Here is a 14,110-nt window from a genome sequence, read left to right as displayed (position 1 = left end):
CCTATCGGCCCTGGAGAGGGCCAGGGAGGAGGAAGAGGGGAGGCTGAGGAAGTCTTGAGAGACGGGAGAAAGCCAGGTGTAAACTTCCTAAAAGAAGGTGAAAGGAGGGACATCTAAAATTTTGTCAACATATAGGAGCAGAAATGGAAAAATAGACAGATTCTATGCCCCAAGGTGGAGAATTGCTCCTTGTTATCAAATTCATTTATCGCTTTCATGCTATTTCAACTCAAATCTCAATAGAAGTTTTGTAGAACTGTTCAGAAAGTAGAAAATTAAGAGAATAATGAACACTTAGAAATATATATGTTGTAAAGCTATAATAATTGCATTCTATATCCTTTTTTTTTTTTTTTTTTTTTTCTTTTTACGGTCACACCCAGGGCATATGGTCGTTCCCAGGATGGGGGTCGAATCAGAACTGCAGCTGCTGGTCTACACCAGAGCCACAGAAACCCCAGATCTGAGCCCCATCGGCTACCTACACTGCCCCTTACACCAACACCAGATCCTTAACCCACTGAGCAAGGCCAGGGATCAAACCCGCATCCTCAGGAACAGTAAGTTGGGTTCTTAACCCACTGAGCCACAATGGAAATTCCTATACACTTTATAATATAATACTATAATGCTTTATAATGCAATGCTATTAGATTTTATAATATAGAAAAGTGTGATAATGGTATTAAACTAAACAGACAGATTAGAGGAATATTATATAAAATCCCGAGATAAACTTTATTATATAAGAAAATTCAATGTATGATAAAAAGGCATCGCAAAAATCAATGAGAAAGATAAACAGAGTTTTCTTTGGGAATAATTGGTAGGTCATTTGGGGAAAAAATCCTATTTGCTATTCACTACTAGTCTACAGCAAAATAATTCCAGATGATTTGTGATTTAATATATTTTAAAATGTAAAATATAATAACATAGAATTAATTAGATAGTTAACATCTGGACAGAAAAATGACATTCTATACTGAGAAGTACTTTTAAAAAAAATCAAAAGATGAACAGATTTTACTAGATATGATGTTAAATTGCTCTAGGTCAAAATAAAACTAAAACCAATAACCAAAAATGGAACACCAACAGGCTGAAAAATGCAAATAACAAATATGACACAAAGTTAACAGCCTTTTTTATATGGTTTATAAGTGGATAAGAAAAATCACTTAAAATATCACCCTAAAGGTAAACAGACAATCTAGCAAATAAAATTAGTAGGCACATATATGATAAAGAAGATGATCAAACAATGTAAGTAGTCAAGATATCCAGACTTTTGTCTTTCTGGTAAATTAACTTTTCTATAAAAATAAATATGAAATTCTATCTATCCTAAAATTAAAAAAAAAAACTGCTAAAACATGAGAAAAGCTTGATGCACAAAGACATTCAGTGCTGGAGTTCCTGTCATGGCGCAGCAGAAACTAATCCGACTAGTAACCATGAGTTTTCCAGTCTGATCCCTGGCCTGGCTCAGTGAGTTAAGGATCTGGCGTTGCTGTGGCTGTGGCGTAGGCCAGCAGCTGCAGCTCCAGTTCAACCCCTAGCCTGGGAACCTCCATGTGCCGCAGGTGCAGCCCTAAAAACACACACACAAAAAGACATTCGAAACAGTGTCATTCACAATAGCAAAAAGCCAACATGTAAATGAATGAATAAGTTAATCTGCAATAGAAGACTTGTTAAGGAAAATGAAATATACCAACTTGGTGACAGATTATACATTCATGTAAATTGTTTTATAGAAAAACCATTTAAGAGTTCCCGCTGTGGCGCAGTGGTTAACGAATCTGACTAGGAACCATGAGGTTGCGGGTTCAATCCCTGCCCTTGCTCAGTGGGTTAATGATCCGGCATTGCCGTGAGCTGTGGTGTAGGTTGCAGACGTGGCTCGGATCCTGCGTTGCTGTGGCTCTGGCGTAGGCCGGCGGCTACAGCTCCGATTCGACCCCTAGCCTGGGAACCTCCATATGCCGCAAGAGCAGCCCAAGAAATGGCAAAAAGACAAAAAAAAAAAAACAAAAACAAAAACCATGTAATAAAAAATGATTTTATGTTTAGTGGTAGCAAAGTCAATGGTGTATTACTCCGGGATATTCCCAATGCTTAACACAATGCCTGATCCACAGTAGAAATTAAACACAAAGGTGGTAAATGAATGAAAACTGTACACACACAGTATGAATTTGGCTGTGTGAAATAAAACCTACTTAGAGAAAAAAGCATGAAAAGAAGTATAAACAATGATAGGAGTATTGCCTCTTCTACTTTTCTATAGAAGAAAAGAGGTGATGTCCCAAATATTGCATGAGATACACTTCTCATTGGTTATCAAACTTCAGATTTAACTGAGTATCCTGGTATTTTATTTTGTCTTTTGAAATGTTTTTATTATAGTTGATTTACAATGTTCTGTCAATTTCTGCTGTACAGCAAAGTGACCCAGTCATACATATATATATATACATTCTTTTTCCCACATTATCCTCCATCATGTTCCATCACGAGGGACTAGATCTAGTTCCCTGTGCTGTAGAGTATCCTGTACTTTAATTTGCTAACCCTATGAGACATCAGACTTTATATCCTCAGTTTTTTCCTTACAGTTAGTTTTTGAAGTCTCTGAGAGCAGTTCCTTTTATTAAGCTCTTCATTGAAAGTCAGTGGTTCTTTTTCCTTTTTCTCACATATGATAAGTGTGTGCCCACATTTTTCTGCATAGAAAAAAAAGAAGAGAAAAAAATTACCCCAAGTTTTACTATCCAGGGATAAACTCCACTTACATGGAAGACATTCTATATATACATGTACCTACAGATTTACAGATGTAATTTACATGCCTATGGAATCATACCATATGTACTTTCCAATTATCCTGCTTTTTTGCTGTTTGTTTATCATGACTGCCAATCTCATTGCCTGTCCAGAGGTCTGACTTCCATAAATTCCATTTACCTACCATTCTTGGAGGGGGGGACGCTACCCATATGTGGACTACATATGCAGATGATTAACTAGTAGTTTGTTATTTTTATGGCAAACCACATAGTACAGGCTTACAAAGGGGCCTCAGTTGAAAGGGCAAGTCCACACCTATTATCTAAGCCCTCAAGGAGTCTTGGAAAAGATGCACAGTTGTGTGAGAAACGTGTTTATGATGGTTGCTATTTACCGAGCTTTATTTCATCTCACTTTACTAATTTTGTTCTAGAAGCTTACTAAATGTTATGAACACATGAGACAATGAAGATGGATGCTTGGGAGAGAAGCTGATTCGCCAGTGTGTGCTGCTCACAGCCGAGTTCAATATTTATTGAGCAGCTACTACCAGGGAGGCACAAGGGTTAGGCACACAAAGATTATGAAGGCCAAGAAAGGAGGCTCCTGTCCCGGAGGAAGTTTAAACTTACCCAACACGGAGGGACAAAGCCATCCATCCATGATTCTACCACTCAGATATGCTACTGTTAACATTTCAGTGTATCTCTTCCCAGATGCACTAGTTATAATAGTCAACCCTCACCGAGCACTTATTGTGTGCTGTGTTCTAAGTTTTGCTATTCACTCATTTAATCCTCAAAATACTATTAAGAGATATTATTCTTCCTGTTGTGCAGATGAAGAAACTGTGATAAAGATTGTTTACCTTATCTGAAATCACATGGCTACCAAGTGGCAGGGCCAGGATTCAAATCCAGTGTCTCTCAGTAGGTGATGATAGATGAGAGCACATTGTATTCCAAACGAATGATATATACATTTATCATGCATCAATCGCCCTTATACGTGTCCTGATTTTACATATATAGATTTACTTTATTTTATGGATAGTATTTTACATATTTCTATATTGCATTTATATATATAATTTTTAAAATCTTTTTTTAGGGCTGCACTCTCGGCATATGGAAGTTCCCAGGCTAGGAGTCAAATCGGGGCTGCAGCCTCAGGCCTACACCACAGTCACAGCAACGTGGAGTCGGAGCCGTGTCTGCAACCTACATCGCAGCTCACGGAAATGCTGGATACTTTCACCCACTGAGCGAGGCCAGGGATTGAACCCAAGTCTTCATGGATACTGGTCAGGTTCTTTTTACGGCTGAGCCACAACAGGAACTCCCAAATTTTAGCTATAGTATTTTACATATATTGATTTATTTATATATATAGTATTTACATATGTTGATTTATTTTATATGTAATATTTTACACATATTGATTTATTTTATCCACAGAGTCATCACATACAACTTACTTCTTCCTGGCATTTTCTTTCTTTCTTTCTTTCTTTTTTTTTGTCTTTTTGCCTTTTCTAGGGCCGCTTCTGCGGCATATGGATGCTCCCAGTCTAGGGGTCTAATCAGAGCTGTAGCCACCGGCCTATGCCAGAGTCACAGCAACGCCAGATCTGAGCCGCCTCTGCAACATGCACCACAGCTCACCGCAACGCCAGATCCTTAACCCACTGAGCAAGGCCAGGGATCGAATCCACAACCTCATGGTTCCTAGTCGGATTCCTTAACCACTGAGCCACGACGGGAACTCCCTTCCTGGCATTTTCAAGGACTGCAAGTGACTTTAAGAATATTAAAGGGTGACAGAAGGCCAAGGAGACCTAAGACTGCCCTGCATTTCATCAGAGCTTCTGTCAGTGAGTTCAGGGAGTTCTGCCTCCCTGAAAAGCAAGGGCGCATAAACAGAGCTTTTCAAGTCGGCTTTCTCAGGCTAGAATTTCACGATCAGATCTGAACGAGCTTATCTTTGAACCCATCTCCGAGAAGGCTCCGGCATGATTGATAAATGCCCACGCACAGATAAGCAACAGTCCCAGACCTTTAGATGTATTATTTCATCCATAGGCTTGAAAAATGTGAACAATTTTGCTTCAAGCCATGAGGTAGCTTCATCTTAGCAGCTTCTTAGTTGTCAATGAGCCAGAACCTATGAAAACAAGATCGCCAGCCTCCGGAGAAAGAAGCTCGCTCTCAAAGAAGGGCTGACCCGAGAGGGGGCGCTGTTCCAACCACTGGAATCCAAGTATGTCGGCTGCACAGACGGAGACTCCACCACCGAGAATGTGCCAGGGCACAACTTTAATTTCCTCTCATCCTTTTCTTCCTCTCGGGCAAAATGAATCTTAAAGTTTATATTCGCTTTAGTATGTACACATTAAATATACCTTATAAAACCATGGGCGTAATGAATTCAAGATGCCCACATCGTAGAGATTCTGCATACAAGCTGTGTTTTATGATTTGGATCCAGCTTTCCTAGGATTTTCAACAGCATCAGACTTCAGACTTCCAGGGACATGAAGGACAATGACATGAAGTTTCAAAGGACTGTTAAGTTTCAAACACTATTGCCCCGTAGCCTGAGAGTGCCAGAAGGTAAGCAGCAAAGCAACGTGTTTCTTCGTGCAGTGAGAGGATGGGTCCAGGTTGAGATGACCCGGTAGGAGGGGCACTTGAACTTGCTGCGCCCCTCCCCCGGCCTCCGTGCTGCCCCGCGCGTTGTGACTGGTGCCCAGCACGTGGCCCCGAGGAACATGTGTACATTTCTGGGAAAGCCCCACCTTGCAGGTGCCAGAGGAACACATTCTTCAGACGGGGCGGACTGGCCAGAAGTTCGTGCTCATTATTGCAGAAAGATAAACGGCCTTCGGGAAGAATTCCAGCGTGCAAATGTGCTTTCAAAACACAGTGAGCTCAGGTTCCCTCGCGCTGTTACCACTTTTGTCTAGACCCCCCCACCCCCACCCCACCCCACCCCCAATTCCACCTCCAGGGAAAGTCCCCACCAGGCGGGGTGCATTCACTGGGACCCCAGATCACCAGTCCTCTGAACCTCTACACTTGCCTAAGGTGGGTTCCCTTATTTCAAGCAGCAGTACAGTCTCCAGTCTAGGAGATCCTTTAAGAAGTGGGGGCAGGGAGGGGTCACATTTTTAGCCTGGCTCCCCGCTCTGCAGCTTTCTCATGAATGCAGACCAATTGTTCACGAATGTGGCCAGGACACATGCGGAATATTCACATGAAATGTAAGGCTCTCTTGTTCTCTGTAACATTAGACGAGGTTTCAAAACACAGAATCCAGGCTGGAACCCGGGCCAGCAGCGGGAGGCGGGCTGTCTTAGAAGCAGATGGAACAAAAGACTGGGTTCCCAAGTTCCTAGGGTGAGGCGAAAGGGCAAGATGTCAACCAAGACCACCCGGGAAAATGAAATACAGATCAACTTTTGATGGCTTATGTTAACAGAGGGGAGCTGGAGTTTTGATCTCGGGAAAAACAACATGGTAAGCTTTACTCGTAATCGCTGTTTATCACACTCCCGCAGAAGAGTGGCAAGAACTGCTAAGGAGCCACAAACACACAAGTGGAGTGGGGGCTTCTGTTTCTTCCATCACCCAGCCTATCCGGGTGGAGGGCTGGAGAGCAGGGCGTTAACGCCAGCGGAAGGAGACTCAGGGTTTCCCAGCAACTGAACAAGCGGGAGAAAATGAACCAACCCTCCAGGGCTCAAATCCCCATTCTCAGCTGCAAGTCGGCCACCCTGGCTCTGCCTCAGAATGAAGGGCAGCCCGCTCACCTCCACTACCACCCCTCCCATCCCGCCTACATGCCCTGCCTGCCGTGTCACTTGGGGCTCTTACTCACCTGGGATCACAGGTGGAATCAACCTTTGTAATTCTACACTTGACCGCACTCTTTTATCAGCTCTTATTTATTTATTTATTTTTGTCTTTTTAGGGCCACACCTGTGGCATATGGAGATTCCCATGCTAGGGATGGAATCAGAGCAGTAGCCTCCGGCCTAGACCACAGCCACAGCAGCGAGGGATGCGAGCCATGTCTGTGACCTACATCACAGCTCATGTCAATGCCAGATCCTTAACCCACTGAGCGAGGCCAGGATCGAACCCGCAACCTCATGGCTCCTAGTCAGATTCATTAACCACTGAACTACGAAGGGAACTCCTATCAGCTGTTATTTTAAAAAATGTATATATCGAAGTTCCTGTCATGGCGCAGCTCCAATTCGACCCCTAGCCAGGGAACCTCCATATGCCGCGGGAGGGGCCCTAGAAAAGGCAAAAAGACAAAAAAAAAAAAAAAGTATATATTATGAAAACTTTCAGACATACTCAGCAGAGAGCATAGTGCAACAAACCCCAGATTCAACAATTTTTCAAAATCTGTACATTTCTTCATCTATCCTAATTTTCCTGCTTCTTTACAGCAAATTCTGGATATCATGTCATTTGAGCCTCTCATACTTAAGAATATAGACATTATGGAGTTCCCGTCGTGGTGAGTGGTTAACGAATCCGACTAGGAATCATGAGGTTTCGGGTTCGATCCCTGGCCTTGCTCAGTGGGTTAAGGATCCAGCATTGCCATGACCATCCCGCATTACTGTGGCTCTGGCATAGGCCGGTGGCTACAGCTCCGATTTGACCCCTAGCTGGGGAACCTCTATAAGCTGTGGGAGCGGCCCAAGAAAATGGCAAAAAGACAAAAAAAAAAAAAAAAGAATATAGACATTCTTGGACTTCCCTTTATGGCACAGGAAAACAAATCCGACTAGGAACCATGAGGTTGTGGGTTCAATCCCTGGCCTCGCTTGGACACGGTTCGGATCCTGTGCTGCTGTGGCTGGTGGCTGTAGCTCTGTTTCAACCTGGGAACTTCCCTGTGCTGTGAGTGCAGACCTAAAAAAAACCACCACCAACAAAAAAAGAATATAGACATTCTCAGGAGTTTCCTGGTGGCCTAGCATTTAAGGTTTTGACTTTGTCACAGCTGTGGCGTGGGTTCGATCCCTGGCCTGGGAACTTCTGCATGCCATGGGCTGGGCCAAAAAAAAAAAATATACAGACATTCTCTACCTGACTGTATCATTGTCATTCCTAAAAAAATTAATTCCTCAATATTATTAAAATTACAATTCATGCAGATTTCCCTATTTCACAAAACTGTTTTTTTAGTTGGTTTGTTTGAGTCAGTAACCAGAAGAGGCAAATAGTTTATGTGGCTGTTTTACTCTTTAAGATCCTCTTAATCCATAGCAGCTCCTCTTGCTTTTTTCTTAAGGCCACTGACCTCTTTTAGAAAAAATCAGGAGAGCTGTCCCTCAGCTAGAAATCTTCCACTTCCACCTCTGTGATCTCCACACATATATTCATAGCCTCTGACTCAAGGTTGGACTTGAACAACAAGATATCATGGTTTGTTTTTGTTTTTGTTTTTGGCAGTGCCTACGGCATGTGGAAGTTCCCGAGCCAGGGATCAAACCCATGTCACAGCAGCAACCACAAGAGAACTCCAAGAAAACATTATCCGCACTGTGTACAGACACCTCTTCTCCAGATCAGAAACTTGACAAATCTGGCTTCAATGTATCTTTTCCAGTTTACGTCCCCAAATAACCCCTACGCAGACCTTCCACACTAACCAAGCAGGATTATTTCACATTTCTCACCCACCCTTCACGTCTCCCCACCTCTTTACCTCTGCTTTTGCCTTGCTGAAGAATGGCTTAGGACTTGCTGAGCTGTGTGCACCACACTTTATCACGGCAGAGCCTTCAGATCGAACACCTTCTAAGCCCATGCTTCGAGAAGAGCCCAAATTTCTCTCTGGCCTCCCACCACCAACATTCTTCAACCAAATCGGGAGCTCCTGCCCCTTAGCACTCCCCCCCACCCCCCAGCTCCTCCAGGTCCTGCTCCTGTCCCTTGTTGGCTGCCACATCACTTCCCTGCTCTCTGGTCCTCAACTCCAGAGCCCTGAGTCTTATCTATTCCATTCAATGCACAAACCCCAGATCTATGTGGCCTGTCTTATCGTCTTCTATGGGATACTTCCAGAAAAGAGGCACCCACGGATTGCTGTCCCTGGGAGTGTAGAGTTGCCCATCTCGGCTTAGCCTCCTTGTCACCCACTGATCCTATGACTTGTCCCTTGTCCCTTTTTTTGTCCCTTTACTCGTTAGCTCCTCCTTGGAAATACACAGAGAGGTACGGGTCAGGTATTTTGTAGAAAGTCCCTCTCTTGGAATTAGTCTGATGTTCTTCTTATGATTAGAGAGGGGTTACGTATCTTTGGGGAGGAAGACCACAGAAGTAAATTGACATTTTTAGCACATCATATCAAGGGTATATCCTATCAACATAACTTATCACCACTGACGTTGGCTTTGATCATCTAGCTGCAGCGGCGTGTGTCACACTTCTCTGAAGTCACTGCCCACCGCTTTCCCTGCGGTACTCTTGGAAGGAAGCCATTGAATGTAGCAAGTCTTAAGATGTTGGGTGTTACGTTCCATCTCCTCGAGGGCAGAATTTTTACATAAATTGGAATTCGTCTGCAGAGGAAATGTGTCTCTTCTTCCCGTTTATTTGTTTACTCATTTCCTTATATCAGGATGGACTCACGGATATGTATTTCATTCCTAGGTTATAATTCCAACACTCTTTTATTTATTTTGTTGCTCGGATTGTTTAAGCTTTGAGAACTCTTTCCACTGGCACTTCTGTCCCTTTGATTTTATTCATTTTGTTTATTTGTTTTTCGCTTTTTTACAGCTGCACCCACAGCATACGGAAGTTCCCTGGCTAGGGGTCAGATCAGAGCTACAGCTGCCGGCCTACACCACAGCCACAGCAACGCCAGATCCTTAATCCACTGAGTGCAGCCAGAGATGGAACCTCATCTTCCTGGATACTAATCGGATTCTTAACCCACTGAGTCACAGCAGGAACTCCCTGTCTCTTTGATTTTAAATTTTGGATGAATATGATCAAATTGTTTTCCCAAGTGTTATACTCATGTATATTCCCACCAGTAATACACATGATAGTGTTTTTTTCCAATCCCTTGCCAACACAGTAGTTACCAGATTTTCTATCTTTGCCAGTCGAAAGTAGGCTATTGCAATCTCATTTCAGCCTTACTTTGTGTATTTCACACTACGAATTAGGTAAAGCATAGTTTTATGTTTATGGATCTTGTGCATTTCCTTGTCTGGGGCTTATTTCTTAATATCTTTTGCAATTTTTTCACTGGAAAGTTAATCTTTTATATTGATTTATAGAAACTCTTTATAAAGGAAGGAAAATGTGCTCTTACTGAACTATTTCTCTTATTCAAGTATTAAACCCTGGAGTCAGGAACTTTTTCACACATGTTAGTGGCCTCAGTTGAAGCAGAGAGCCTGGCACATGATATATATTCAAGAAATATTCCTCTATCAAAAAGCTTTCACATGTGTTAGGCTTTTATCCTAAGGAAAACAAAGCCGTATGCACTTTTTCATTTGAACAATGAAGGAAAAAGAACTATTATGCTTCAGGCTTCTGAGAAGAGCAGAGGACAGAACTCAGAGCCCTTGAAAATAGTCTAGAGTGGCTAGTGGCTCTTGGTGGGGTATGTAATTTTAAAAAGCATCTTTTTGTTTTGTTTTTTGGTCTTTTTGTCTTCTAGGGCTACTTCCACGGCATATGGAGGTTCCCAGGCTAGGGGTCAAATCGGAGCTGTAGCCGCCAGCCTACGCCACAGCCACAGCAACTCGGGATCCAAGCTGCATCTGTGACCCACACCACAGCTCAAAGCAACACCGGATCCTTAACCCACTATGCAAGGCCAGGGATCGAACCCGCAACCTCACGGATGCTAGTCTGGTTCTCTAACTGCTAAGCCACGACGGACACTCCTAAAAAGCATCTTTGACATACCAGCTGTTTTCTTTTTTCTTTGTACACGCTAAGGAAGCAAAGCTCATGAAGTCTTTTTCTTGGTGAGTAAACAAGTAGATGAAAGAAACAAACAAAAGTATAGAAACTGCCCTAGGCCAGATTATAATCTTTCATTCTTTCCCTTGTCCGCTTTCTTAGTGGTTCTTAATTTTCTGAGGTTACAGCCCCTTAGAAAACTTGATAGAAATCATAGACCCTCTCACCAGAAATGTTTGCTTAAGATGAAGAATTTCAGGAGTTTCCATCGTGGCGCAGTGGTTAACAAATCCGACTAGGACCCATGAGGTTGCAGGTTTGATCCCTGGCCTTGCTCAGTGGGTTAAGGATCCGGCGTTGCCGTGAGCTATGGTGTAGACTGCAGACAAGGCTCGGATCCCTCGTTGCTGTGGCTCTGGTGTAGGCTGGTGGCCACAGCTCCGATTCGACCCCTAGCCTGGGAACCTCCCTATGCCCGCAGGAGTGGCTCAATAAATGGCAAAAAGACGACAAAAAAAGAATTTCACATGCAGGAAGTTTCCTGGTGGCTGAGTGGGTTAAAGATCGGGCATTGCTGGAGTTCCCTTTGTGGCTCAGGGGTAACAAACCTGACGGGTAAGTGAGGCCTCGCTCAGTGGGTTAAGGAGCTGGTGTTGCTATGAGCTGTGGTGTAGGTCACAGATGTGGCTCGGGGCAGCATTGCTGTGGCTGCAGTGTAGGCCAGCACCTACAGCTCCAATCTGCCCCCTAGCCTGGAAACTTCCATATGTCGTGGGTGCATGACGACGATGACAAAAAAAAACAAAAAAAACAAAAACAAAAACAAAATCCAGCACTGTTTGTGCTGCAGCTCAGGCGGTGGGTTTGATCCCTGGTACCCAGTAACTTCTCCCTGCTGTGGGCATAGCCAAAAAAATTTTTCACATACAATTGTCTGGAGTTCGCAGGCTCTCTGAAGAGAGATCATCTGGGTAAGGACTCCTAACCCGGGGTCCAGGGACAAGGAGTTCATGGAACGTCCTCCTATGTAACCTTGGAGGAGTTATTTATCAATAATACCATTGATAACAGTAATATTCTTGTCCCATAGGACTGCTGTAAGGATCAAAAGAACCCACATGCTTAGTGCCTGGACCTGGTCGTGAGGTCACTAACCTCATGACTACCTGCTATGCATTCCTAGGTCTAGAGCTGACTGCAGTTGACTCGCACCCCTTCAAAGAACGCCAGTCTGGGAAAATTGTCCTTGTCCAAGTGGGACAACACGGCCACAACCACACTCACCAACTACTGCGCATTCCCTGCCATGTGCAGCCTGATGGGATTTATCTCCTCTGTAGCCCTTGGCAGGATCCAGGCAGACATCATCAGTCTTCTCCAGGGCCTCATTTCCAATCCCAGGGTTCACTGTTCATCTTTGCCGTCTCTCCCCCAGATTCATCGCACGAATCAGCCCGTGTTAAAGCTCCCTTGAAGAAGAAACATTTCCAAATGAATCCCAAGGTGGTTTTCCTCACCAGCTTCCGAAAGAGGTTGGTGAGAGGCAGCCAGACGAGACAATTTCCAATTCCCAGACACCTGCCAGCAGACAGAGCCTCTGAAGATGGGGCTTTTGAGCTAGCAATCTGCAGAAGAGGAGTCTTCCTTGTGGGTTTCATTAGAGAGAGCATTCCAGACACAGAGGTTCAGCAGGCCATTCGTCCTGCCTGCCCTACCTCACCAAGGCAAAGTGCACACCAACTCAAAGGCTGTTGCGTAAATACAAATATATGTTCCACCTGATGTGGCTCCGCCCCTCCGAGACCCTGAGACAGCCTGCTTCCAAGGCTGCTGAAGCCAACAGAGACTCGGGCGTCAGCAAGGTGCCAGGTCACCAATATCTAAGGCAATGAGCTATGCATTTCTTAAAGGAGAGAATTATTCATTTATTTTCAGACTTTTATCAAGCATCTCAAATTCTAGGCATGTTCTGGTCCCCGGGGTTAGAGCTATAAACCAGAGAGAAGACATTCTCTGTCTCGTGGAACTTACGTTCTAATTGGAGAAAACAGAAACTCTAAACAAAACGAACCAAGTAATACTCAAGATAATGGCCAATAATGATCTATTCTGAGAAATGAAAGAGGGGGATACAACAAGAAAGGGTGGGGAAAGCATTACTTTAGGCTGGAAGGGAAAGCAAGTCTCCCCCGGGGAGATTTAATCTGAGCAGAGACCTCAAAGACAAGGAAGAATCAGCTGAATGCACATCTGGGGAAAAGGCCGTCCAGGCAGTGGAACAGCTGGCACGGGTGCAGGATGAGCTCAGGGTGTCCTGGGAACAGAAAGAAGACCCACCAAGCCCCACACTGCGGGAGAGGGAGGGCGTGCCAAATGATGTCACAGATGGGCGGGGCTACATCACGACAGCCCAGTAGACTTTGTCTAGGTGTGTCACTCATTCTGACTGCAATAGGAAACCCCTGGAGGGTTTTAAGCAGACTTCCTATCGGTAGGGTTTGGGCGTGGGCACCTGAGTGAATGGTGGTTACTTTCGTTAAATGGGGAAGATGTAGGAAGAGCTTGTTTGTGAGCGGGAAGATTAAGAGGGATAAAAAGTTCTCTCTTAGAGCTCTTATATGCGAGATGCCTATCAGTCTTGGAGAAGTCCAGTAGGCGAAATGAATTTATGAGTCTGGTGTTCATTCACGGGAAAGGTCAGAGCCAGAGTTATAAATTTGGAAGTCGTCAGCATATGAATGGCATTTACAGCCACGGTGCAGGATGAGATCACCAAGGACAAAAGTAGAAAGAAAATGGGCTTCAAACTTTAGAATACAGGGGAAGGAGTCAGCAAAAGAGACCAAGATGGAATGCCGATGAGGGAGGAGGAAAGCCAGGAAGAATGGTAGCAAAAGAGCCAAGGAAAAATGGTGTGTCAAGAAGTGGTTAGAGCTCCCTGATGGCCATGTCATGAAGGATTTGACTCTGTCACTGCTGTGGCATGGGTTGGATCCCTGGCCTGGTACTTCCACATGCCACAGGCATGGCAGAAAAAAAAAAAAAAAAAAAGAAGTGGTCACCCCTACATGCCACAGCGAGGCCAAGGAAAGTGAGGACTGACCCCTGGTTTGAGCAAAGGGGGACCACTGGCAATCTTGGAGCCAGTCATTTATTTCAGTTGTGTGGTAGTGAGGGTGGCCAGATGGCAGTGGTTGGGGGTAGAGTTGCAGAGAAACAGTACAGGCAGTTCTGTGGCACGTTTGGGGTGAAGAAGAGCAAGAGCAAAGAACTGAGCCAGTTATTGGAGGAGAATATGAGTTTAAGGGTTTTTGCTGGTTGGTCCATCAGGTGGTTGGTTGGTTATTTGGTTGATTGACTGG

At 44.2% G+C, this 14,110-nt stretch overlaps 1 long non-coding RNA gene across 1 annotated transcript; it reads right to left on the bottom strand.

The window, feature by feature from the left end:
* Positions 1–721: 721 nt before the first annotated feature.
* Positions 722–12,479, bottom strand: LOC146405936 (uncharacterized). Its single transcript, XR_014839457.1, has 3 exons — positions 12,033–12,479; positions 4,849–6,186; positions 722–2,729 (listed from the first exon to the last, which is right to left on the bottom strand). It is a non-coding gene; the product is annotated as an uncharacterized LOC146405936 (long non-coding RNA).
* Positions 12,480–14,110: the final 1,631 nt, after the last annotated feature.

Source organism: Sus scrofa, chromosome 1 (assembly GCF_054392235.1).
Source record: "Sus scrofa isolate SSC_HxYL_T2T_F1_AM1 chromosome 1, Sscrofa_HxYL_maternal_Yorkshire_Landrace_v2.0, whole genome shotgun sequence".
NCBI lineage: Eukaryota > Metazoa > Chordata > Mammalia > Artiodactyla > Suidae > Sus > Sus scrofa.
This window is presented reverse-complemented; position numbering and strand designations above follow the sequence as displayed.